This window comes from Amia ocellicauda, unplaced genomic scaffold (genome assembly GCF_036373705.1).
Source record: "Amia ocellicauda isolate fAmiCal2 unplaced genomic scaffold, fAmiCal2.hap1 HAP1_SCAFFOLD_41, whole genome shotgun sequence".
NCBI classification, from domain to species: domain Eukaryota; kingdom Metazoa; phylum Chordata; class Actinopteri; order Amiiformes; family Amiidae; genus Amia; species Amia ocellicauda.
In genome coordinates, this window is record NW_027102981.1 from 345,001 (window position 1) to 370,000 (window position 25,000).

At 43.4% G+C, this 25,000-nt stretch overlaps 20 non-coding genes and 1 pseudogene across 20 annotated transcripts; all 21 read right to left on the bottom strand.

The window, feature by feature from the left end:
• Positions 1–385: 385 nt before the first annotated feature.
• LOC136735161 (5S ribosomal RNA) lies at positions 386–504 on the bottom strand. Its single transcript, XR_010810783.1, has one exon. It is a non-coding gene; the product is annotated as a 5S ribosomal RNA (ribosomal RNA).
• Positions 505–1,559: 1,055 nt separating this feature from the next.
• On the bottom strand, positions 1,560–1,688 carry LOC136735467 (uncharacterized; annotated as a pseudogene).
• Positions 1,689–2,754: 1,066 nt separating this feature from the next.
• On the bottom strand, positions 2,755–2,873 carry LOC136735862 (5S ribosomal RNA). Its single transcript, XR_010811388.1, has one exon. It is a non-coding gene; the product is annotated as a 5S ribosomal RNA (ribosomal RNA).
• Positions 2,874–3,928: 1,055 nt separating this feature from the next.
• LOC136735974 (5S ribosomal RNA) lies at positions 3,929–4,047 on the bottom strand. Its single transcript, XR_010811501.1, has one exon. It is a non-coding gene; the product is annotated as a 5S ribosomal RNA (ribosomal RNA).
• Positions 4,048–5,102: 1,055 nt separating this feature from the next.
• On the bottom strand, positions 5,103–5,221 carry LOC136735863 (5S ribosomal RNA). The gene has a single exon (XR_010811389.1). It is a non-coding gene; the product is annotated as a 5S ribosomal RNA (ribosomal RNA).
• A 1,055-nt stretch (positions 5,222–6,276) lies between these two features.
• Positions 6,277–6,395, bottom strand: LOC136735546 (5S ribosomal RNA). Its single transcript, XR_010811083.1, has one exon. It is a non-coding gene; the product is annotated as a 5S ribosomal RNA (ribosomal RNA).
• A 1,066-nt stretch (positions 6,396–7,461) lies between these two features.
• Positions 7,462–7,580, bottom strand: LOC136735147 (5S ribosomal RNA). Its single transcript, XR_010810769.1, has one exon. It is a non-coding gene; the product is annotated as a 5S ribosomal RNA (ribosomal RNA).
• Positions 7,581–8,646: 1,066 nt separating this feature from the next.
• On the bottom strand, positions 8,647–8,765 carry LOC136735105 (5S ribosomal RNA). The gene has a single exon (XR_010810728.1). It is a non-coding gene; the product is annotated as a 5S ribosomal RNA (ribosomal RNA).
• Positions 8,766–9,831: 1,066 nt separating this feature from the next.
• Positions 9,832–9,950, bottom strand: LOC136735125 (5S ribosomal RNA). Its single transcript, XR_010810748.1, has one exon. It is a non-coding gene; the product is annotated as a 5S ribosomal RNA (ribosomal RNA).
• Positions 9,951–11,016: 1,066 nt separating this feature from the next.
• Positions 11,017–11,135, bottom strand: LOC136735148 (5S ribosomal RNA). Its single transcript, XR_010810770.1, has one exon. It is a non-coding gene; the product is annotated as a 5S ribosomal RNA (ribosomal RNA).
• Positions 11,136–12,201: 1,066 nt separating this feature from the next.
• Positions 12,202–12,320, bottom strand: LOC136735548 (5S ribosomal RNA). The gene has a single exon (XR_010811085.1). It is a non-coding gene; the product is annotated as a 5S ribosomal RNA (ribosomal RNA).
• A 1,056-nt stretch (positions 12,321–13,376) lies between these two features.
• Positions 13,377–13,495, bottom strand: LOC136735549 (5S ribosomal RNA). The gene has a single exon (XR_010811086.1). It is a non-coding gene; the product is annotated as a 5S ribosomal RNA (ribosomal RNA).
• Positions 13,496–14,561: 1,066 nt separating this feature from the next.
• Positions 14,562–14,680, bottom strand: LOC136735908 (5S ribosomal RNA). The gene has a single exon (XR_010811435.1). It is a non-coding gene; the product is annotated as a 5S ribosomal RNA (ribosomal RNA).
• Positions 14,681–15,735: 1,055 nt separating this feature from the next.
• On the bottom strand, positions 15,736–15,854 carry LOC136735864 (5S ribosomal RNA). The gene has a single exon (XR_010811390.1). It is a non-coding gene; the product is annotated as a 5S ribosomal RNA (ribosomal RNA).
• Positions 15,855–16,910: 1,056 nt separating this feature from the next.
• Positions 16,911–17,029, bottom strand: LOC136735550 (5S ribosomal RNA). Its single transcript, XR_010811087.1, has one exon. It is a non-coding gene; the product is annotated as a 5S ribosomal RNA (ribosomal RNA).
• Positions 17,030–18,095: 1,066 nt separating this feature from the next.
• Positions 18,096–18,214, bottom strand: LOC136735551 (5S ribosomal RNA). The gene has a single exon (XR_010811088.1). It is a non-coding gene; the product is annotated as a 5S ribosomal RNA (ribosomal RNA).
• A 1,056-nt stretch (positions 18,215–19,270) lies between these two features.
• LOC136735989 (5S ribosomal RNA) lies at positions 19,271–19,389 on the bottom strand. The gene has a single exon (XR_010811515.1). It is a non-coding gene; the product is annotated as a 5S ribosomal RNA (ribosomal RNA).
• Positions 19,390–20,455: 1,066 nt separating this feature from the next.
• On the bottom strand, positions 20,456–20,574 carry LOC136735865 (5S ribosomal RNA). Its single transcript, XR_010811391.1, has one exon. It is a non-coding gene; the product is annotated as a 5S ribosomal RNA (ribosomal RNA).
• Positions 20,575–21,640: 1,066 nt separating this feature from the next.
• On the bottom strand, positions 21,641–21,759 carry LOC136735552 (5S ribosomal RNA). Its single transcript, XR_010811089.1, has one exon. It is a non-coding gene; the product is annotated as a 5S ribosomal RNA (ribosomal RNA).
• Positions 21,760–22,825: 1,066 nt separating this feature from the next.
• LOC136735553 (5S ribosomal RNA) lies at positions 22,826–22,944 on the bottom strand. Its single transcript, XR_010811090.1, has one exon. It is a non-coding gene; the product is annotated as a 5S ribosomal RNA (ribosomal RNA).
• A 1,056-nt stretch (positions 22,945–24,000) lies between these two features.
• On the bottom strand, positions 24,001–24,119 carry LOC136735554 (5S ribosomal RNA). Its single transcript, XR_010811091.1, has one exon. It is a non-coding gene; the product is annotated as a 5S ribosomal RNA (ribosomal RNA).
• Between the last annotated feature and the right edge of the window lie 881 nt (positions 24,120–25,000).

Genomic DNA, 25,000 nt, shown 5'->3' on the forward strand with positions numbered 1-25,000 from the left:
TGAATGAGATTGAATGTGATCTTTGCTCTCAAGTATGTTCCCAAGTTTTACACTTTCGTGCTTTGCATGAATGGGAATGGAACCGTGTGTGTTGAATGAGGCTCCTTGTGAGCACTGAACTTTGTCCGGTGGAGTTCCTTTTTGTGTTGCAGTAATTGTGTCATTTCTCGATGAGAAAGATTAGGCAACATTTAGTCACTTCTAGCCATGATGCTCAATTTATTTACGAATGTACCCTAGTTACTACGGACCGTTTACGTTGGAGAACAAGATCTATTGTATGCCTGTGTATTTGGGGAAGTCAAATCTGAAATAATGATGAAATTGCGTGTATCCAAAGTTAAAACTCGTGATTTGTCGCCCTCTGGTGTGTAAAAGATGCAAAAGCTTACAGCACCTGGTATTCCCAGGCGGTCTCCCATCCAAGTACTGACCAGGCCCGAGCCTGCTTAGCTTCCGAGATCGGACGAGATCGGGCGTATTCAGGCTAGTATGGCCTTAAGCCAGAGAGGCTGTCCCTGACGCTCTACTTAAAGGGAAGGCAATATCCGTTTCTGCCGCTCATACTTGCAGTTGAACTGTCTCTCTACTCTAAAGTCCGGGACACACCAGCGCGCCGCAGACAGTCCCTGCTAACACGAAACGTTGTGGCAACGTTGTGCGTTAGCTGGGGTGCCACACCAGACCGGAACTATATATTACAAAACGAACACATTGTCTTGATAAAACAGCTGTAATTGAGTGCCTGACACGCCAGTCAAGCGCAATCTTGAGAAGGTGTGCATTTCAGTAAGGATTTCAATTGACATGCAGTATGAAACTGAAAGGAGGTTGCATCACTATGATGCATAACATTGCATGTATTGTATTTTCAAGTGTGTGCATTCATCCTGTTGTCATTTTGTTTTGAAAGCAGAAGAATCATTCAACAGGTTGCTGAGACAAATGTAAACCAGTAAAACATATGAAGAGAAACAAACCTTGAATATAAGTTCAGTTGTTTAAACATTTGACAAACTATGGTGAGGGGGTAAGAAAACACACAAATCCAGCAGCTCCTGTATTTCAATACACCAGAACCCAATATTATTGGCGAGTCGGGTAGTCCATCATCACAGTTCGAGGGCAGGCATCATTTCAGTAATTTCATCCCGTTGCATTCACATCCGTGCCTTGAATGAGATTGAATGTGATCTTTGCTCTCAAGTATGTTCCCAAGTTTTACACTTTCGTGCTTTGCATGAATGGGAATGGAACCGTGTGTGTTGAATGAGGCTCCTTGTGAGCACTGAACTTTGTCCGGTGGAGTTCCTTTTTGTGTTGCTGTAATTGTGTCATTTCTCGATGAGAAAGATTAGGCAACATTTAGTCACTTCTAGCCATGATGCTCAATTTATTTATGAATGTACCCTAGTTACTAGGGACCGTTTACGTTGGAGAACAAGATCTATTGTATGCCTGTGTATTTGGGGAAGTCAAATCTGAAATAATGATGAAATTGCGTGTATCCAAAGTTAAAACTCGTGATTTGTCGCCCTCTGGTGTGTAAAAGATGCAAAAGCTTGCAGCTCCTGGTATTCCCAGGCGGTCTCCCATCCAAGTACTGACCAGGCCCGAGCCTGCTTAGCTTCCGAGATCGGACGAGATCGGACGAGATCGGGCGTATTCAGGCTAGTATGGCCGTAAGCCAGGGAGGCTGTCCCTGACGCTCTACTTAAAGGGAAGGCAATATCCGTTTCTGCCGTTCATACTTACAGTTGAACTGTCTCTCTACTCTAAAGCCCGGGACACACCAGCGCGCCGCAGACAGTCCCTGCTAACACGCCACGTTGTGGCAACATTGTGGCAACGTTGTGCGTTAGCTGGGGTGCCACACCAGACCGGAAATATATTTTACAAAACGAACACATTCTCTTGATAAAACAGCTGTAATTGAGTGCCTGACACGCCAGTCAAGCGCAATCTTGAGAAGGTGTGCATTTCAGTAAGGATTTCAATTGACATGCAGTATGAAACTGAAAGGAGGTTGCATCACTATGATGCATAACATTGCATGTATTGTATTTTCAAGTGTGTGCATTCATCCTGTTGTCATTTTGTTTTGAAAGCAGAAGAATCATTCAACAGGTTGCTGAGACAAATGTAAACCAGTAAAACAAATGAAGAGAAACAAACCTTGAATATAAGTTCAGTTGTTTAAACATTTGACAAACTATGGTGAGGGGGTAAGAAAACACACAAATCCAGCAGCTCCTGTATTTCAATACACCAGAACCCAATATTATTGGCGAGTCGGGTAGTCCATCATCACAGTTCGAGGGCAGGCATCATTTCAGTAATTTCATCCCGTTGCATTCACATCCGTGCCTTGAATGAGATTGAATGTGATCTTTGCTCTCAAGTATTTTCCCAAGTTTTACACTTTCGTGCTTTGCATGAATGGGAATGGAACCGTGTGTGTTGAATGAGGCTCCTTGTGAGCACTGAACTTTGTCCGGTGGAGTTCCTTTTTGTGTTGCTGTAATTGTGTCATTTCTCGATGAGAAAGATTAGGCAACATTTAGTCACTTCTAGCCATGTTGCTCAATTTATTTACGAATGTACACTAGTTACTAGGGACCGTTTACGTTGGAGAACAAGATCTATTCTATGCCTGTGTATTTGGGGAAGTCAAATCTGAAATAATGATGAAATTGCGTGTATCCAAAGTTAAAACTCGTGATTTGTCGCCCTCTGGTGTGTAAAAGATGCAAAAGCTTACAGCACCTGGTATTCCCAGGCGGTCTCCCATGCAAGTACTGACCAGGCCCGAGCCTGCTTAGCTTCCGAGATCGGACGAGATCGGGCGTATTCAGGCTAGTATGGCCGTAAGCCAGAGAGGCTGTCCCTGACCCTCTACTTAAAGGGAAGGCAATATCCGTTTCTGCCGCTCATACTTGCAATTGAACTGTCTCTCTACTCTAAAGTCCGGGACACACCAGCGCGCCGCAGACAGTCCCTGCTAACACGAAACGTTGTGGCAACGTTGTGCGTTAGCTGGGGTGCCACACCAGACCGGAACTATATATTACAAAACGAACACATTGTCTTGATAAAACAGCTGTAATTGAGTGCCTGACACGCCAGTCAAGCGCAATCTTGAGAAGGTGTGCATTTCAGTAAGGATTTCAATTGACATGCAGTATGAAACTGAAAGGAGGTTGCATCACTATGATGCATAACATTGCATGTATTGTATTTTCAAGTGTGTGCATTCATCCTGTTGTCATTTTGTTTTGAAAGCAGAAGAATCATTCAACAGGTTGCTGAGACAAATGTAAACCAGTAAAACATATGAAGAGAAACAAACCTTGAATATAAGTTCAGTTGTTTAAACATTTGACAAACTATGGTGAGGGGGTAAGAAAACACACAAATCCAGCAGCTCCTGTATTTCAATACACCAGAACCCAATATTATTGGCGAGTCGGGTAGTCCATCATCACAGTTCGAGGGCAGGCATCATTTCAGTAATTTCATCCCGTTGCATTCACATCCGTGCCTTGAATGAGATTGAATGTGATCTTTGCTCTCAAGTATGTTCCCAAGTTTTACACTTTCGTGCTTTGCATGAATGGGAATGGAACCGTGTGTGTTGAATGAGGCTCCTTGTGAGCACTGAACTTTGTCCGGTGGAGTTCCTTTTTGTGTTGCTGTAATTGTGTCATTTCTCGATGAGAAAGATTAGGCAACATTTAGTCACTTCTAGCCATGATGCTCAATTTATTTACGAATGTACACTAGTTACTAGGGACCGTTTACGTTGGAGAACAAGATCTATTCTATGCCTGTGTATTTGGGGAAGTCAAATCTGAAATAATGATGAAATTGCGTGTATCCAAAGTTAAAACTCGTGATTTGTCGCCCTCTGGTGTGTAAAAGATGCAAAAGCTTACAGCACCTGGTATTCCCAGGCGGTCTCCCATGGAAGTACTGACCAGGCCCGAGCCTGCTTAGCTTCCGAGATCGGACGAGATCGGGCGTATTCAGGCTAGTATGGCCGTAAGCCAGGGAGGCTGTCCCTGACCCTCTACTTAAAGGGAAGGCAATATCCGTTTCTGCCGCTCATACTTGCAATTGAACTGTCTCTCTACTCTAAAGTCCGGGACACACCAGCGCGCCGCAGACAGTCCCTGCTAACACGAAACGTTGTGGCAACGTTGTGCGTTAGCTGGGGTGCCACACCAGACCGGAACTATATATTACAAAACGAACACATTGTCTTGATAAAACAGCTGTAATTGAGTGCCTGACACGCCAGTCAAGCGCAATCTTGAGAAGGTGTGCATTTCAGTAAGGATTTCAATTGACATGCAGTATGAAACTGAAAGGAGGTTGCATCACTTTGATGCATAACATTGCATGTATTGTATTTTCAAGTGTGTGCATTCATCCTGTTGTCATTTTGTTTTGAAAGCAGAAGAATCATTCAACAGGTTGCTGAGACAAATGTAAACCAGTAAAACATATGAAGAGAAACAAACCTTGAATATAAGTTCAGTTGTTTAAACATTTGACAAACTATGGTGAGGGGGTAAGAAAACACACAAATCCAGCAGCTCCTGTATTTCAATACACCAGAACCCAATATTATTGGCGAGTCGGGTAGTCCATCATCACAGTTCGAGGGCAGGCATCATTTCAGTAATTTCATCCCGTTGCATTCACATCCGTGCCTTGAATGAGATTGAATGTGATCTTTGCTCTCAAGTATGTTCCCAAGTTTTACACTTTCGTGCTTTGCATGAATGGGAATGGAACCGTGTGTGTTGAATGAGGCTCCTTGTGAGCACTGAACTTTGTCCGGTGGAGTTCCTTTTTGTGTTGCTGTAATTGTGTCATTTCTCGATGAGAAAGATTAGGCAACATTTAGTCACTTCTAGCCATGATGCTCAATTTATTTACGAATGTACACTAGTTACTAGGGACCGTTTACGTTGGAGAACAAGATCTATTCTATGCCTGTGTATTTGGGGAAGTCAAATCTGAAATAATGATGAAATTGCGTGTATCCAAAGTTAAAACTCGTGATTTGTCGCCCTCTGGTGTGTAAAAGATGCAAAAGCTTACAGCACCTGGTATTCCCAGGCGGTCTCCCATGCAAGTACTGACCAGGCCCGAGCCTGCTTAGCTTCCGAGATCGGACGAGATCGGGCGTATTCAGGCTAGTATGGCCGTAAGCCAGGGAGGCTGTCCCTGACCCTCTACTTAAAGGGAAGGCAATATCCGTTTCTGCCGCTCATACTTGCAATTGAACTGTCTCTCTACTCTAAAGTCCGGGACACACCAGCGCGCCGCAGACAGTCCCTGCTAACACGAAACGTTGTGGCAACGTTGTGCGTTAGCTGGGGTGCCACACCAGACCGGAACTATATATTACAAAACGAACACATTGTCTTGATAAAACAGCTGTAATTGAGTGCCTGACACGCCAGTCAAGCGCAATCTTGAGAAGGTGTGCATTTCAGTAAGGATTTCAATTGACATGCAGTATGAAACTGAAAGGAGGTTGCATCACTATGATGCATAACATTGCATGTATTGTATTTTCAAGTGTGTGCATTCATCCTGTTGTCATTTTGTTTTGAAAGCAGAAGAATCATTCAACAGGTTGCTGAGACAAATGTAAACCAGTAAAACATATGAAGAGAAACAAACCTTGAATATAAGTTCAGTTGTTTAAACATTTGACAAACTATGGTGAGGGGGTAAGAAAACACACAAATCCAGCAGCTCCTGTATTTCAATACACCAGAACCCAATATTATTGGCGAGTCGGGTAGTCCATCATCACAGTTCGAGGGCAGGCATCATTTCAGTAATTTCATCCCGTTGCATTCACATCCGTGCCTTGAATGAGATTGAATGTGATCTTTGCTCTCAAGTATGTTCCCAAGTTTTACACTTTCGTGCTTTGCATGAATGGGAATGGAACCGTGTGTGTTGAATGAAGCTCCTTGTGAGCACTGAACTATGTCCGGTGGAGTTCCTTTTTGTGTTGCTGTAATTGTGTCATTTCTCGATGAGAAAGATTAGGCAACATTTAGTCACTTCTAGCCATGATGCTCAATTTATTTACGAATGTACCCTAGTTACTAGGGACCGTTTACGTTGGAGAACAAGATCTATTGTATGCCTGTGTATTTGGGGAAGTCAAATCTGAAATAATGATGAAATTGCGTGTATCCAAAGTTAAAACTCGTGATTTGTCGCCCTCTGGTGTGTAAAAGATGCAAAAGCTTACAGCACCTGGTATTCCCAGGCGGTCTCCCATCCAAGTACTGACCAGGCCCGAGCCTGCTTAGCTTCCGAGATCGGACGAGATCGGGCGTATTCAGGCTAGTATGGCCGTAAGCCAGGGAGGCTGTCCCTGACGCTCTACTTAAAGGGAAGGCAATATCCGTTTCTGCCGTTCATACTTACAGTTGAACTGTCTCTCTACTCTAAAGCCCGGGACACACCAGCGCGCCGCAGACAGTCCCTGCTAACACGCCACGTTGTGGCAACATTGTGGCAACGTTGTGCGTTAGCTGGGGTGCCACACCAGATCGGAACTATATATTACAAAACGAACACATTCTCTTGATAAAACAGCTGTAATTGAGTGCCTGACACGCCAGTCAAGCGCAATCTTGAGAAGGTGTGCATTTCAGTAAGGATTTCAATTGACATGCAGTATGAAACTGAAAGGAGGTTGCATCACTATGATGCATAACATTGCATGTATTGTATTTTCAAGTGTGTGCATTCATCCTGTTGTCATTTTGTTTTGAAAGCAGAAGAATCATTCAACAGGTTGCTGAGACAAATGTAAACCAGTAAAACATATGAAGAGAAACAAACCTTGAATATAAGTTCAGTTGTTTAAACATTTGACAAACTATGGTGAGGGGGTAAGAAAACACACAAATCCAGCAGCTCCTGTATTTCAATACACCAGAACCCAATATTATTGGCGAGTCGGGTAGTCCATCATCACAGTTCGAGGGCAGGCATCATTTCAGTAATTTCATCCCGTTGCATTCACATCCGTGCCTTGAATGAGATTGAATGTGATCTTTGCTCTCAAGTATGTTCCCAAGTTTTACACTTTCGTGCTTTGCATGAATGGGAATGGAACCGTGTGTGTTGAATGAGGCTCCTTGTGAGCACTGAACTTTGTCCGGTGGAGTTCCTTTTTGTGTTGCTGTAATTGTGTCATTTCTCGATGAGAAAGATTAGGCAACATTTAGTCACTTCTAGCCATGATGCTCAATTTATTTACGAATGTACCCTAGTTACTAGGGACCGTTTACGTTGGAGAACAAGATCTATTGTATGCCTGTGTATTTGGGGAAGTCAAATCTGAAATAATGATGAAATTGCGTGTATCCAAAGTTAAAACTCGTGATTTGTCGCCCTCTGGTGTGTAAAAGATGCAAAAGCTTACAGCACCTGGTATTCCCAGGCGATCTCCCATCCAAGTACTGACCAGGCCCGAGCCTGCTTGGCTTCCGAGATCGGACGAGATCGGGCGTATTCAGGCTAGTATGGCCGTAAGCCAGGGAGGCTGTCCCTGACGCTCTACTTAAAGGGAAGGCAATATCCGTTTCTGCCGCTCATACTTGCAAATTAACTGTCTCTCTACTCTAAAGTCCGGGACACACCAGCGCGCCGCAGACAGTCCCTGCTAACACGAAACGTTGTGGCAACATTGTGGCAACGTTGTGCGTTAGCTGGGGTGCCACACCAGACCGGAACTATATATTACAAAACGAACACATTGTATTGATAAAACAGCTGTAATTGAGTGCCTGACACGCCAGTCAAGCGCAATCTTGAGAAGGTGTGCATTTCAGTAAGGATTTCAATTGACATGCAGTATGAAACTGAAAGGAGGTTGCATCACTATGATGCATAACATTGCATGTATTGTATTTTCAAGTGTGTGCATTCATCCTGTTGTCATTTTGTTTTGAAAGCAGAAGAATCATTCAACAGGTTGCTGAGACAAATGTAAACCAGTAAAACATATGAAGAGAAACAAACCTTGAATATAAGTTCAGTTGTTTAAACATTTGACAAACTATGGTGAGGGGGTAAGAAAACACACAAATCCAGCAGCTCCTGTATTTCAATACACCAGAACCCAATATTATTGGCGAGTCGGGTAGTCCATCATCACAGTTCGAGGGCAGGCATCATTTCAGTAATTTCATCCCGTTGCATTCTCATCCGTGCCTTGAATGAGATTGAATGTGATCTTTGCTCTCAAGTATGTTCCCAAGTTTTACACTTTCGTGCTTTGCATGAATGGGAATGGAACCGTGTGTGTTGAATGAGGCTCCTTGTGAGCACTGAACTTTGTCCGGTGGAGTTCCTTTTTGTGTTGCTGTAATTGTGTCATTTCTCGATGAGAAAGATTAGGCAACATTTAGTCACTTCTAGCCATGATGCTCAATTTATTTACGAATGTACCCTAGTTACTAGGGACCGTTTACGTTGGAGAACAAGATCTATTGTATGCCTGTGTATTTGGGGAAGTCAAATCTGAAATAATGATGAAATTGCGTGTATCCAAAGTTAAAACTAGTGATTTGTCGCCCTCTGGTGTGTAAAAGATGCAAAAGCTTACAGCACCTGGTATTCCCAGGCGGTCTCCCATCCAAGTACTGACCAGGCCCGAGCCTGCTTAGTTTCCGAGATCGGACGAGATCGGGCGTATTCAGGCTAGTATGGCCGTAAGCCATGGAGGCTGTCCCTGACGCTCTACTTAAAGGGAAGGCAATATTCATTTCCGCCGTTCATACTTACAGTTGAACTGTCTCTCTACTCTAAAGCCCGGGACACACCAGCGCGCCGCAGACAGTCCCTGCTAACACGCCACGTTGTGGCAACATTGTGGCAACGTTGTGCGTTAGCTGGGGTGCCACACCAGACCGGAACTATATATTACAAAACGAACACATTGTCTTGATAATACAGCTGTAATTGAGTGCCTGACACGCCAGTCAAGCGCAATCTTGAGAAGGTGTGCATTTCAGTAAGGATTTCAATTGACATGCAGTATGAAACTGAAAGGAGGTTGCATCACTATGATGCATAACATTGCATGTATTGTATTTTCAAGTGTGTGCATTCATCCTGTTGTCATTTTGTTTTGAAAGCAGAAGAATCATTCAACAGGTTGCTGAGACAAATGTAAACCAGTAAAACATATGAAGAGAAACAAACCTTGAATATAAGTTCAGTTGTTTAAACATTTGACAAACTATGGTGAGGGGGTAAGAAAACACACAAATCCAGCAGCTCCTGTATTTCAATACACCAGAACCCAATATTATTGGCGAGTCGGGTAGTCCATCATCACAGTTCGAGGGCAGGCATCATTTCAGTAATTTCATCCCGTTGCATTCACATCCGTGCCTTGAATGAGATTGAATGTGATCTTTGCTCTCAAGTATGTTCCCAAGTTTTACACTTTCGTGCTTTGCATGAATGGGAATGGAACCGTGTGTGTTGAATGAGGCTCCTTGTGAGCACTGAACTTTGTCCGGTGGAGTTCCTTTTTGTGTTGCTGTAATTGTGTCATTTCTCGATGAGAAAGATTAGGCAACATTTAGTCACTTCTAGCCATGATGCTCAATTTATTTACGAATGTACCCTAGTTACTAGGGACCGTTTACGTTGGAGAACAAGATCTATTGTATGCCTGTGTATTTGGGGAAGTCAAATCTGAAATAATGATGAAATTGCGTGTATCCAAAGTTAAAACTCGTGATTTGTCGCCCTCTGGTGTGTAAAAGATGCAAAAGCTTACAGCACCTGGTATTCCCAGGCGGTCTCCCATGCAAGTACTGACCAGGCCCGAGCCTGCTTAGCTTCCGAGATCGGACGAGATCGGGCGTATTCAGACTAGTATGGCCGTAAGCCAGGAATGCTGTCCCTGACGCTCTACTTAAAGGGAAGGCAATATCCGTTTCTGCCGTTCATACTTACAGTTGAACTGTCTCTCTACTCTAAAGCCCGGGACACACCAGCGCGCCGCAGACAGTCCCTGCTAACACGCCACGTTGTGGCAACATTGTGGCAACGTTGTGCGTTAGCTGGGGTGCCACACCAGACCGGAACTATATTTTACAAAACGAACACATTGTCTTGATAATACAGCTGTAATTGAGTGCCTGACATGCCAGTCAAGCGCAATCTTGAGAAGGTGTGCATTTCAGTAAGGATTTCAATTGACATGCAGTATGAAACTGAAAGGAGGTTGCATCACTATGATGCATAACATTGCATGTATTGTATTTTCAAGTGTGTGCATTCATCCTGTTGTCATTTTGTTTTGAAAGCAGAAGAATCATTCAACAGGTTGCTGAGACAAATGTAAACCAGTAAAACATATGAAGAGAAACAAACCTTGAATATAAGTTCAGTTGTTTAAACATTTGACAAACTATGGTGAGGGGGTAAGAAAACACACAAATCCAGCAGCTCCTGTATTTCAATACACCAGAACCCAATATTATTGGCGAGTCGGGTAGTCCATCATCACAGTTCGAGGGCAGGCATCTTTTCAGTAATTTCATCCCGTTGCATTCACATCCGTGCCTTGAATGAGATTGAATGTGATCTTTGCTCTCAAGTATGTTCCCAAGTTTTACACTTTCGTGCTTTGCATGAATGGGAATGGAACCGTGTGTGTTGAATGAGGCTCCTTGTGAGCACTGATCTTTGTCCGGTGGAGTTCCTTTTTGTGTTGCTGTAATTGTGTCATTTCTCGATGAGAAAGATTAGGCAACATTTAGTCACTTCTAGCCATGATGCTCAATTTATTTACGAATGTACCCTAGTTACTAGGGACCGTTTACGTTGGAGAACAAGATCTATTGTATGCCTGTGTATTTGGGGAAGTCAAATCTGAAATAATGATGAAATTGCGTGTATCCAAAGTTAAAACTCGTGATTTGTCGCCCTCTGGTGTGTAAAAGATGCAAAAGCTTACAGCACCTGGTATTCCCAGGCGATCTCCCATCCAAGTACTGACCAGGCCCGAGCCTGCTTGGCTTCCGAGATCGGACGAGATCGGGCGTATTCAGGCTAGTATGGCCGTAAGCCAGGGAGGCTGTCCCTGACGCTCTACTTAAAGGGAAGGCAATATCCGTTTCTGCCGCTCATACTTGCAAATTAACTGTCTCTCTACTCTAAAGTCCGGGACACACCAGCGCGCCGCAGACAGTCCCTGCTAACACGAAACGTTGTGGCAACATTGTGGCAACGTTGTGCGTTAGCTGGGGTGCCACACCAGACCGGAACTATATTTTACAAAACGAACACATTGTCTTGATAATACAGCTGTAATTGAGTGCCTGACATGCCAGTCAAGCGCAATCTTGAGAAGGTGTGCATTTCAGTAAGGATTTCAATTGACATGCAGTATGAAACTGAAAGGAGGTTGCATCACTATGATGCATAACATTGCATGTATTGTATTTTCAAGTGTGTGCATTCATCCTGTTGTCATTTTGTTTTGAAAGCAGAAGAATCATTCAACAGGTTGCTGAGACAAATGTAAACCAGTAAAACATATGAAGAGAAACAAACCTTGAATATAAGTTCAGTTGTTTAAACATTTGACAAACTATGGTGAGGGGGTAAGAAAACACACAAATCCAGCAGCTCCTGTATTTCAATACACCAGAACCCAATATTATTGGCGAATCGGGTAGTCCATCATCACAGTTCGAGGGCAGGCATCTTTTCAGTAATTTCATCCCGTTGCATTCACATCCGTGCCTTGAATGAGATTGAATGTGATCTTTGCTCTCAAGTATGTTCCCAAGTTTTACACTTTCGTGCTTTGCATGAATGGGAATGGAACCGTGTGTGTTGAATGAGGCTCCTTGTGAGCACTGATCTTTGTCCGGTGGAGTTCCTTTTTGTGTTGCTGTAATTGTGTCATTTCTCGATGAGAAAGATTAGGCAACATTTAGTCACTTCTAGCCATGATGCTCAATTTATTTACGAATGTACCCTAGTTACTAGGGACCGTTTACGTTGGAGAACAAGATCTATTGTATGCCTGTGTATTTGGGGAAGTCAAATCTGAAATAATGATGAAATTGCGTGTATCCAAAGTTAAAACTCGTGATTTGTCGCGCTCTGGTGTGTAAAAGATGCAAAAGCTTACAGCACCTGGTATTCCCAGGCGGTCTCCCATCCAAGTACTGACCAGGCCCGAGCCTGCTTAGCTTCCGAGATCGGACGAGATCGGGCGTATTCAGGCTAGTATGGCCGTAAGCCAGGGAGGCTGTCCCTGACGCTCTACTTAAAGGGATGGCAATATCCGTTTCTGCCGTTCATACTTACAGTTGAACTGTCTCTCTACTCTAAAGCCCGGGACACACCAGCGCGCCGCAGACAGTCCCTGCTAATATGCCACGTTGTGGCAACGTTGTGCGTTAGCTGGGGTGCCACACCAGACCGGAACTATATTTTACAAAACGAACACATTTGTCTTGATAAAACAGCTGTAATTGAGTGCCTGACACGCCAGTCAAGCGCAATCTTGAGAAGGTGTGCATTTCAGTAAGGATTTCAATTGACATGCAGTATGAAACTGAAAGGAGGTTGCATCACTATGATGCATAACATTGCATGTATTGTATTTTCAAGTGTGTGCATTCATCTTGTTGTCATTTTGTTTTGAAAGCAGAAGAATCATTCAACAGGTTGCTGAGACAAATGTAAACCAGTAAAACATATGAAGAGAAACAAACCTTGAATATAAGTTCAGTTGTTTAAACATTTGACAAACTATGGTGAGGGGGTAAGAAAACACACAAATCCAGCAGCTCCTGTATTTCAATACACCAGAACCCAATATTATTGGCGAGTCGGGTAGTCCATCATCACAGTTCGAGGGCAGGCATCATTTCAGTAATTTCATCCCGTTGCATTCACATCCGTGCCTTGAATGAGATTGAATGTGATCTTTGCTCTCAAGTATGTTCCCAAGTTTTACACTTTCGTGCTTTGCATGAATGGGAATGGAACCATGTGTGTTGAATGAGGCTCCTTGTGAGCACTGAACTTTGTCCGGTGGAGTTCCTTTTTGTGTTGCTGTAATTGTGTCATTTCTCGATGAGAAAGATTAGGCAACATTTAGTCACTTCTAGCCATGATGCTCAATTTATTTATGAATGTACCCTAGTTACTAGGGACCGTTTACGTTGGAGAACAAGATCTATTGTATGCCTGTGTATTTGGGGAAGTCAAATCTGAAATAATGATGAAATTGCGTGTATCCAAAGTTAAAACTTGTGATTTGTCGCCCTCTGGTGTGTAAAAGATGCAAAAGCTTACAGCACCTGGTATTCCCAGGCGGTCTCCCATCCAAGTACTGACCAGGCCCGAGCCTGCTTAGCTTCCGAGATCGGACGAGATCGGGCGTATTCAGGCTAGTATGGCCGTAAGCCAGGGAGGCTGTCCCTGACGCTCTACTTAAAGGGAAGGCAATATCCGTTTCTGCCGTTCATACTTACAGTTGAACTGTCTCTCTACTCTAAAGCCCGGGACACACCAGCGCGCCGCAGACAGTCCCTGCTAACACGCCACGTTGTGGCAACATTGTGGCAACGTTGTGCGTTAGCTGGGGTGCCACACCAGACCGGAAATATATATTACAAAACGAACACATTCTCTTGATAAAACAGCTGTAATTGAGTGCCTGACACGCCAGTCAAGCGCAATCTTGAGAAGGTGTGCATTTCAGTAAGGATTTCAATTGACATGCAGTATGAAACTGAAAGGAGGTTGCATCACTATGATGCATAACATTGCATGTATTGTATTTTCAAGTGTGTGCATTCATCCTGTTGTCATTTTGTTTTGAAAGCAGAAGAATCATTCAACAGGTTGCTGAGACAAATGTAAACCAGTAAAACATATGAAGAGAAACAAACCTTGAATATAAGTTCAGTTGTTTAAACATTTGACAAACTATGGTGAGGGGGTAAGAAAACACACAAATCCAGCAGCTCCTGTATTTCAATACACCAGAACCCAATATTATTGGCGAGTCGGGTAGTCCATCATCACAGTTCGAGGGCAGGCATCATTTCAGTAATTTCATCCCGTTGCATTCACATCCGTGCCTTGAATGAGATTGAATGTGATCTTTGCTCTCAAGTATGTTCCCAAGTTTTACATTTTCGTGCTTTGCATGAATGGGAATGGAACCGTGTGTGTTGAATGAGGCTCCTTGTGAGCACTGAACTTTGTCCGGTGGAGTTCCTTTTTGTGTTGCTGTAATTGTGTCATTTCTCGATGAGAAAGATTAGGCAACATTTAGTCACTTCTAGCCATGATGCTCAATTTATTTACGAATGTACACTAGTTTCTAGGGACCGTTTACGTTGGAGAACAAGATCTATTCTATGCCTGTGTATTTGGGGAAGTCAAATCTGAAATAATGATGAAATTGCGTGTATCCAAAGTTAAAACTCGTGATTTGTCGCCCTCTGGTGTGTAAAAGATGCAAAAGCTTACAGCACCTGGTATTCCCAGGCAGTCTCCCATCCAAGTACTGACCAGGCCCGAGCCTGCTTAGCTTCCGAGATCGGACGAGATCGGGCGTATTCAGGCTAGTATGGCCGTAAGCCAGGGAGGCTGTCCCTGACGCTCTACTTAAAGGGAAGGCAATATCCGTTTCTTCCGCTCATACTTGCAATTGAACTGTCTCTCTACTCTAAAGTCCGGGACACACCAGCGCGCCGCAGACAGTCCCTGCTAACACGAAACGTTGTGGCAACGTTGTGCGTTAGCTGGGGTGCCACACCAGACCGGAACTATATATTACAAAACGAACACATTGTCTTGATAAAACAGCTGTAATTGAGTGCCTGACACGCCAGTCAAGTGCAATCTTGAGAAGGTGTGCATTTCAGTAAGGATTTCAATTGACATGCAGTATGAAACTGAAAGGAGGTTGCATCACTATGATGCATAACATTGCATGTATTGTATTTTCAAGTGTGTGCATTCATCCTGTTGTCATTTTGTTTTGAAAGCAGAAGAATCATTCAACAGGTTGCTGAGACAAATGTAAACCAGTAAAACATATGAAGAGAAACAAACCTTGAATATAAGTTCAGTTGTTTAAACATTTGACAAACTATGGTGAGGGGGTAAGAAAACACACAAATCCAGCAGCTCCTGTATTTCAATACACCAGAACCCAATATTATTGGCGAGTCGGGTAGTCCATCATCACAGTTCGAGGGCAGGCATCATTTCAGTAATTTCATCCCGTTGCATTCACATCCGTGCCTTGAATGAGATTGAATGTGATCTTTGCTCTCAAGTATGTTCCCAAGTTTTACACTTTCGTGCTTTGCATGAATGGGAATGGAACCGTGTGTGTTGAATGAAGCTCCTTGTGAGCACTGAACTTTGTCCGGTGGAGTTCCTTTTTGTGTTGCTGTAATTGTGTCATTTCTCGATGAGAAAGATTAGGCAACATTTAGTCACTTCTAGCCATGATGCTCAATTTATTTACGAATGTACCCTAGTTACTAGGGACCGTTTACGTTGGAGAACAAGATCTATTGTATGCCTGTGTATTTGGGGAAGTCAAATCTGAAATAATGATGAAATTGCGTGTATCCAAAGTTAAAACTCGTGATTTGTCGCCCTCTGGTGTGTAAAAGATGCAAAAGCTTACAGCACCTGGTATTCCCAGGCGGTCTCCCATGCAAGTACTGACCAGGCCCGAGCCTGCTTAGCTTCCGAGATCGGACGAGATCGGGCGTATTCAGGCTAGTATGGCCGTAAGCCAGGGAGGCTGTCCCTGACGCTCTACTTAAAGGGAAGGCAATATCCGTTTCTGCCGTTCATACTTACAGTTGAACTGTCTCTCTACTCTAAAGCCCGGGACACACCAGCGCGCCGCAGACAGTCCCTGCTAATATGCCACGTTGTGGCAACGTTGTGCGTTAGCTGGGGTGCCACACCAGACCGGAACTATATTTTACAAAACGAACACATTTGTCTTGATAAAACAGCTGTAATTGAGTGCCTGACACGCCAGTCAAGCGCAATCTTGAGAAGGTGTGCATTTCAGTAAGGATTTCAATTGACATGCAGTATGAAACTGAAAGGAGGTTGCATCACTATGATGCATAACATTGCATGTATTGTATTTTCAAGTGTGTGCATTCATCCTGTTGTCATTTTGTTTTGAAAGCAGAAGAATCATTCAACAGGTTGCTGAGACAAATGTAAACCAGTAAAACATATGAAGAGAAACAAACCTTGAATATAAGTTCAGTTGTTTAAACATTTGACAAACTATGGTGAGGGGGTAAGAAAACACACAAATCCAGCAGCTCCTGTATTTCAATACACCAGAACCCAATATTATTGGCGAGTCGGGTAGTCCATCATCACAGTTCGAGGGCAGGCATCATTTCAGTAATTTCATCCCGTTGCATTCACATCCGTGCCTTGAATGAGATTGAATGTGATCTTTGCTCTCAAGTATGTTCCCAAGTTTTACACTTTCGTGCTTTACATGAATGGGAATGGAACCGTGTGTGTTGAATGAGGCTCCTTGTGAGCACTGAACTTTGTCCGGTGGAGTTCCTTTTTGTGTTGCTGTAATTGTGTCATTTCTCGATGAGAAAGATTAGGCAACATTTAGTCACTTCTAGCCATGATGCTCAATTTATTTACGAATGTACCCTAGTTACTAGGGACCGTTTACGTTGGAGAACAAGATCTATTGTATGCCTGTGTATTTGGGGAAGTCAAATCTGAAATAATGATGAAATTGCGTGTATCCAAAGTTAAAACTCGTGATTTGTCGCGCTCTGGTGTGTAAAAGATGCAAAAGCTTACAGCACCTGGTATTCCCAGGCGGTCTCCCATCCAAGTACTGACCAGGCCCGAGCCTGCTTAGCTTCCGAGATCGGACGAGATCGGGCGTATTCAGGCTAGTATGGCCGTAAGCCAGGGAGGCTGTCCCTGACGCTCTACTTAAAGGGAAGGCAATATCCGTTTCTGCCGTTCATACTTACAGTTGAACTGTCTCTCTACTCTAAAGCCCGGGACACACCAGCGCGCCGCAGACAGTCCCTGCTAACACGCCACGTTGTGGCAACATTGTGGCAACGTTGTGCGTTAGCTGGGGTGCCACACCAGACCGGAACTATATATTACAAAACGAACACATTGTCTTGATAAAACAGCTGTAATTGAGTGCCTGACACGCCAGTCAAGCGCAATCTTGAGAAGGTGTGCATTTCAGTAAGGATTTCAATTGACATGCAGTATGAAACTGAAAGGAGGTTGCATCACTATGATGCATAACATTGCATGTATTGTATTTTCAAGTGTGTGCATTCATCCTGTTGTCATTTTGTTTTGAAAGCAGAAGAATCATTCAACAGGTTGCTGAGACAAATGTAAACCAGTAAAACATATGAAGAGAAACAAACCTTGAATATAAGTTCAGTTGTTTAAACATTTGACAAACTATGGTGAGGGGGTAAGAAAACACACAAATCCAGCAGCTCCTGTATTTCAATACACCAGAACCCAATATTATTGGCGAGTCGGGTAGTCCATCATCACAGTTCGAGGGCAGGCATCATTTCAGTAATTTCATCCCGTTGCATTCACATCCGTGCCTTGAATGAGATTGAATGTGATCTTTGCTCTCAAGTATGTTCCCAAGTTTTACACTTTCGTGCTTTGCATGAATGGGAATGGAACCGTGTGTGTTGAATGAGGCTCCTTGTGAGCACTGAACTTTGTCCGGTGGAGTTCCTTCTTGTGTTGCTGTAATTGTGTCATTTCTCGATGAGAAAGATTAGGCAACATTTAGTCACTTCTTGCCATGATGCTCAATTTATTTACGAATGTACCCTAGTTACTAGGGACCGTTTACGTTGGAGAACAAGATCTATTGTATGCCTGTGTATTTGGGGAAGTCAAATCTGAAATAATGATGAAATTGCGTGTATCCAAAGTTAAAACTCGTGATTTGTCGCCCTCTGGTGTGTAAAAGATGCAAAAGCTTACAGCACCTGGTATTCCCAGGCGGTCTCCCATCCAAGTACTGACCAGGCCCGAGCCTGCTTAGCTTCCGAGATCGGACGAGATCGGGCGTATTCAGGCTAGTATGGCCGTAAGCCAGGGAGGCTGTCCCTGACGCTCTACTTAAAGGGAAGGCAATATCCGTTTCTGCCGTTCATACTTACAGTTGAACTGTCTCTCTACTCTAAAGCCCGGGACACACCAGCGCGCCGCAGACAGTCCCTGCTAATATGCCACGTTGTGGCAACGTTGTGCGTTAGCTGGGGTGCCACACCAGACCGGAACTATATTTTACAAAACGAACACATTTGTCTTGATAAAACAGCTGTAATTGAGTGCCTGACACGCCAGTCAAGCGCAATCTTGAGAAGGTGTGCATTTCAGTAAGGATTTCAATTGACATGCAGTATGAAACTGAAAGGAGGTTGCATCACTATGATGCATAACATTGCATGTATTGTATTTTCAAGTGTGTGCATTCATCCTGTTGTCATTTTGTTTTGAAAGCAGAAGAATCATTCAACAGGTTGCTGAGACAAATGTAAACCAGTAAAACATATGAAGAGAAACAAACCTTGAATATAAGTTCAGTTGTTTAAACATTTGACAAACTATGGTGAGGGGGTAAGAAAACACACAAATCCAGCAGCTCCTGTATTTCAATACACCAGAACCCAATATTATTGGCGAGTCGGGTAGTCCATCATCACAGTTCGAGGGCAGGCATCATTTCAGTAATTTCATCCCGTTGCATTCACATCCGTGCCTTGAATGAGATTGAATGTGATCTTTGCTCTCAAGTATGTTCCCAAGTTTTACACTTTCGTGCTTTACATGAATTGGAATGGAACCGTGTGTGTTGAATGAGGCTCCTTGTGAGCACTGATCTTTGTCCGGTGGAGTTCCTTTTTGTGTTGCTGTAATTGTGTCATTTCTCGATGAGAAAGATTAGGCAACATTTAGTCACTTCTAGCCATGATGCTCAATTTATTTACGAATGTACCCTAGTTACTAGGGACCGTTTACGTTGGAGAACAAGATCTATTGTATGCCTGTGTATTTGGGGAAGTCAAATCTTAAATAATGATGAAATTGCGTGTATCCAAAGTTAAAACTCTTTATTTGTCGCGCTCTGGTGTGTAAAAGATGCAAAATCTTACAGCACCTGGTATTCCCAGGCGGTCTCCCATCCAAGTACTGACCAGGCCCGAGCCTGCTTAGCTTCCGAGATCAGACGAGATCGGGCGTATTCAGGCTAGTATGGCCGTAAGCCAGGGAGGCTGTCCCTGACGCTCTACTTAAAGGGAAGGCAATATCCGTTTCTGCCGTTCATACTTACAGTTGAACTGTCTCTCTACTCTAAAGCCCGGGACACACCAGCGCGCCGCAGACAGTCCCTGCTAACACGCCACGTTGTGGCAACATTGTGGCAACGTTGTGCGTTAGCTGGGGTGCCACACCAGACCGGAACTATATATTACAATACGAACACATTGTCTTGATAATACAGCTGTAATTGAGTGCCTGACACGCCAGTCAAGCTCAATCTTGAGAAGGTGTGCATTTCAATAAGGATTTCAATTGACATACAGTATGAAACTGAAAGGAGGTTGCATCACTATGATGCATAACATTGCATGTATTGTATTTTCAAGTGTGTGCATTCATCCTGTTGTCATTTTGTTTTGAAAGCAGAAGAATCATTCAACAGGTTGCTGAGACAAATGTAAACCAGTAAAACATATGAAGAGAAACAAACCTTGAATATAAGTTCAGTTGTTTAAACATTTGACAAACTATGGTGAGGGGGTAAGAAAACACACAAATCCAGCAGCTCCTGTATTTCAATACACCAGAACCCAATATTATTGGCGAGTCGGGTAGTCCATCATCACAGTTCGAGGGCAGGCATCATTTCAGTAATTTCATCCCGTTGCATTCACATCCGTGCCTTGAATGAGATTGAATGTAATCTTTGCTCTCAAGTATGTTCCCAAGTTTTACACTTTCGTGCTTTGCATGAATGGGAATGGAACCGTGTGTGTTGAATGAGGCTCCTTGTGAGCACTGAACTTTGTCCGGTGGAGTTCCTTTTTGTGTTGCTGTAATTGTGTCATTTCTCGATGAGAAAGATTAGGCAACATTTAGTCACTTCTAGCCATGATGCTCAATTTATTTACGAATGTACCCTAGTTACTAGGGACCGTTTACGTTGGAGAACAAGATCTATTGTATGCCTGTGTATTTGGGGAAGTCAAATCTGAAATAATGATGAAATTGCGTGTATCCAAAGTTAAAACTCGTGATTTGTCGCCCTCTGGTGTGTAAAAGATGCAAAAGCTTACAGCACCTGGTATTCCCAGGCGGTCTCCCATGCAAGTACTGACCAGGCCCGAGCCTGCTTAGCTTCCGAGATCGGACGAGATCGGGCGTATTCAGGCTAGTATGGCCGTAAGCCAGAAATGCTGTCCCTGACGCTCTACTTAAAGGGAAGGCAATATCCGTTTCTGCCGTTCATACTTACAGTTGAACTGTCTCTCTACTCTAAAGCCCGGGACACACCAGCGCGCCGCAGACAGTCCCTGCTAACACGCCACGTTGTGGCAACATTGTGGCAACGTTGTGCGTTAGCTGGGGTGCCACACCAGACCGGAACTATATTTTACAAAACGAACACATTGTCTTGATAATACAGCTGTAATTGAGTGCCTGACATGCCAGTCAAGCGCAATCTTGAGAAGGTGTGCATTTCAGTAAGGATTTCAATTGACATGCAGTATGAAACTGAAAGGAGGTTGCATCACTATGATGCATAACATTGCATGTATTGTATTTTCAAGTGTGTGTATTCATCCTGTTGTCATTTTGTTTTGAAAGCAGAAGAATCATTCAACAGGTTGCTGAGACAAATGTAAACCAGTAAAACATATGAAGAGAAACAAACCTTGAATATAAGTTCAGTTGTTTAAACATTTGACAAACTATGGTGAGGGGGTAAGAAAACACACAAATCCAGCAGCTCCTGTATTTCAATACACCAGAACCCAATATTATTGGCGAGTCGGGTAGTCCATCATCACAGTTCGAGGGCAGGCATCTTTTCAGTAATTTCATCCCGTTGCATTCACATCCGTGCCTTGAATGAGATTGAATGTGATCTTTGCTCTCAAGTATGTTCCCAAGTTTTACACTTTCGTGCTTTGCATGAATGGGAATGGAACCGTGTGTGTTGAATGAGGCTCCTTGTGAGCACTGAACTTTGTCCGGTGGAGTTCCTTTTTGTGTTGCTGTAATTGTGTCATTTCTCGATGAGAAAGATTAGGCAACATTTAGTCACTTCTAGCCATGATGCTCAATTTATTTACGAATGTACCCTAGTTACTAGGGACCGTTTACGTTGGAGAACAAGATCTATTGTATGCCTGTGTATTTGGGGAAGTCAAATCTGAAATAATGATGAAATTGCGTGTATCCAAAGTTAAAACTCGTGATTTGTCGCGCTCTGGTGTGTAAAAGATGCAAAAGCTTACAGCACCTGGTATTCCCAGGCGGTCTCCCATCCAAGTACTGACCAGGCCCGAGCCTGCTTAGCTTCCGAGATCGGACGAGATCGGGCGTATTCAGGCTAGTATGGCCGTAAGCCATGAATGCTGTCCCTGACGCTCTACTTAAAGGGAAGGCAATATCCGTTTCTGCCGTTCATACTTACAGTTGAACTGTCTCTCTACTCTAAAGCCCGGGACACACCAGCGCGCCGCAGACAGTCCCTGCTAACACGCCACGTTGTGGCAACATTGTGGCAACGTTGTGCGTTAGCTGGGGTGCCACACCAGACCGGAACTATATTTTACAAAACGAACACATTGTCTTGATAATACAGCTGTAATTGAGTGCCTGACATGCCAGTCAAGCGCAATCTTGAGAAGGTGTGCATTTCAGTAAGGATTTCAATTGACATGCAGTATGAAACTGAAAGGAGGTTGCATCACTATGATGCATAACATTGCATGTATTGTATTTTCAAGTGTGTGCATTCATCCTGTTGTCATTTTGTTTTGAAAGCAGAAGAATCATTCAACAGGTTGCTGAGACAAATGTAAACCAGTAAAACATATGAAGAGAAACAAACCTTGAATATAAGTTCAGTTGTTTAAACATTTGACAAACTATGGTGAGGGGGTAAGAAAACACACAAATCCAGCAGCTCCTGTATTTCAATACACCAGAACCCAATATTATTGGCGAGTCGGGTAGTCCATCATCACAGTTCGAGGGCAGGCATCTTTTCAGTAATTTCATCCCGTTGCATTCACATCCGTGCCTTGAATGAGATTGAATGTGATCTTTGCTCTCAAGTATGTTCCCAAGTTTTACACTTTCGTGCTTTGCATGAATGGGAATGGAACCGTGTGTGTTGAATGAGGCTCCTTGTGAGCACTGATCTTTGTCCGGTGGAGTTCCTTTTTGTGTTGCTGTAATTGTGTCATTTCTCGATGAGAAAGATTAGGCAACATTTAGTCACTTCTAGCCATGATGCTCAATTTATTTACGAATGTACCCTAGTTACTAGGGACCGTTTACGTTGGAGAACAAGATCTATTGTATGCCTGTGTATTTGGGGAAGTCAAATCTGAAATAATGATGAAATTGCGTGTATCCAAAGTTAAAACTCGTGATTTGTCGCGCTCTGCTGTGTAAAAGATGCAAAAGCTTACAGCACCTGGTATTCCCAGGCGGTCTCCCATCCAAGTACTGACCAGGCCCGAGCCTGCTTAGCTTCCGAGATCGGACGAGATCGGGCGTATTCAGGCTAGTATGGCCGTAAGCCAGGGAGGCTGTCCCTGACGCTCTATTTAAAGGGATGGCAATATCCGTTTCTGCCGTTCATACTTACAGTTGAACTGTCTCTCTACTCTAAAGCCCGGGACACACCAGCGCGCCGCAGACAGTCCCTGCTAATATGCCACGTTGTGGCAACGTTGTGCGTTAGCTGGGGTGCCACACCAGACCGGAACTATATTTTACAAAACGAACACATTTGTCTTGATAAAACAGCTGTAATTGAGTGCCTGACACGCCAGTCAAGCGCAATCTTGAGAAGGTGTGCATTTCAGTAAGGATTTCAATTGACATGCAGTATGAAACTGAAAGGAGGTTGCATCACTATGATGCATAACATTGCATGTATTGTATTTTCAAGTGTGTGCATTCATCCTGTTGTCATTTTGTTTTGAAAGCAGAAGAATCATTCAACAGGTTGCTGAGACAAATGTAAACCAGTAAAACATATGAAGAGAAACAAACCTTGAATATAAGTTCAGTTGTTTAAACATTTGACAAACTATGGTGAGGGGGTAAGAAAACACACAAATCCAGCAGCTCCTGTATTTCAATACACCAGAACCCAATATTATTGGCGAGTCGGGTAGTCCATCATCACAGTTCGAGGGCAGGCATCATTTCAGTAATTTCATCCCGTTGCATTCACATCCGTGCCTTGAATGAGATTGAATGTGATCTTTGCTCTCAAGTATGTTCCCAAGTTTTACACTTTCGTGCTTTGCATGAATGGGAATGGAACCGTGTGTGTTGAATGAGGCTCCTTGTGAGCACTGATCTTTGTCCGGTGGAGTTCCTTTTTGTGTTGCTGTAATTGTGTCATTTCTCGATGAGAAAGATTAGGCAACATTTAGTCACTTCTAGCCATGATGCTCAATTTATTTACGAATGTACCCTAGTTACTAGGGACCGTTTACGTTGGAGAACAAGATCTATTGTATGCCTGTGTATTTGGGGAAGTCAAATCTGAAATAATGATGAAATTGCGTGTATCCAAAGTTAAAACTCGTGATTTGTCGCGCTCTGGTGTGTAAAAGATGCAAAAGCTTACAGCACCTGGTATTCCCAGGCGGTCTCCCATCCAAGTACTGACCAGGCCCGAGCCTGCTTAGCTTCCGAGATCGGACGAGATCGGGCGTATTCAGGCTAGTATGGCCGTAAGCCAGGGAGGCTGTCCCTGACGCTCTACTTAAAGGGATGGCAATATCCGTTTCTGCCGTTCATACTTACAGTTGAACTGTCTCTCTACTCTAAAGCCCGGGACACACCAGCGCGCCGCAGACAGTCCCTGCTAATATGCCACGTTGTGGCAACGTTGTGCGTTAGCTGGGGTGCCACACCAGACCGGAACTATATTTTACAAAACGATCACATTGTCTTGATAAAACAGCTGTAATTGAGTGCCTGACACGCCAGTCAAGCGCAATCTTGAGAAGGTGTGCATTTCAGTAAGGATATCAATTGACATGCAGTATGAAACTGAAAGGAGGTTGCATCACTATGATGCATAACATTGCATGTATTATATTTTCAAGTGTGTGCATTCATCCTGTTGTCATTTTGTTTTGAAAGCAGAAGAATCATTCAACAGGTTGCTGAGACAAATGTAAACCAGTAAAACATATGAAGAGAAACAAACCTTGAATATAAGTTCAGTTGTTTAAACATTTGACAAACTATGGTGAGGGGGTAAGAAAACACACAAATCCAGCAGCTCCTGTATTTCAATACACCAGAAGCCAATATTATTGGCGAGTCGGGTAGTCCATCATCACAGTTCGAGGGCAGGCATCATTTCAGTAATTTCATCCCGTTGCATTCACATCCGTGCCTTGATTTTGATTGAATGTGATCATTGCTCTCAAGTATGTTCCCAAGTTTTACACTTTCGTGCTTTGCATGAATGGGAATGGAACCGTGTGTGTTGAATGAGGCTCCTTGTGAGCACTGAACTTTGTCCGGTGGAGTTCCTTTTTGTGTTGCTGTAATTGTGTCATTTCTCGATGAGAAAGATTAGGCAACATTTAGTCACTTCTAGCCATGA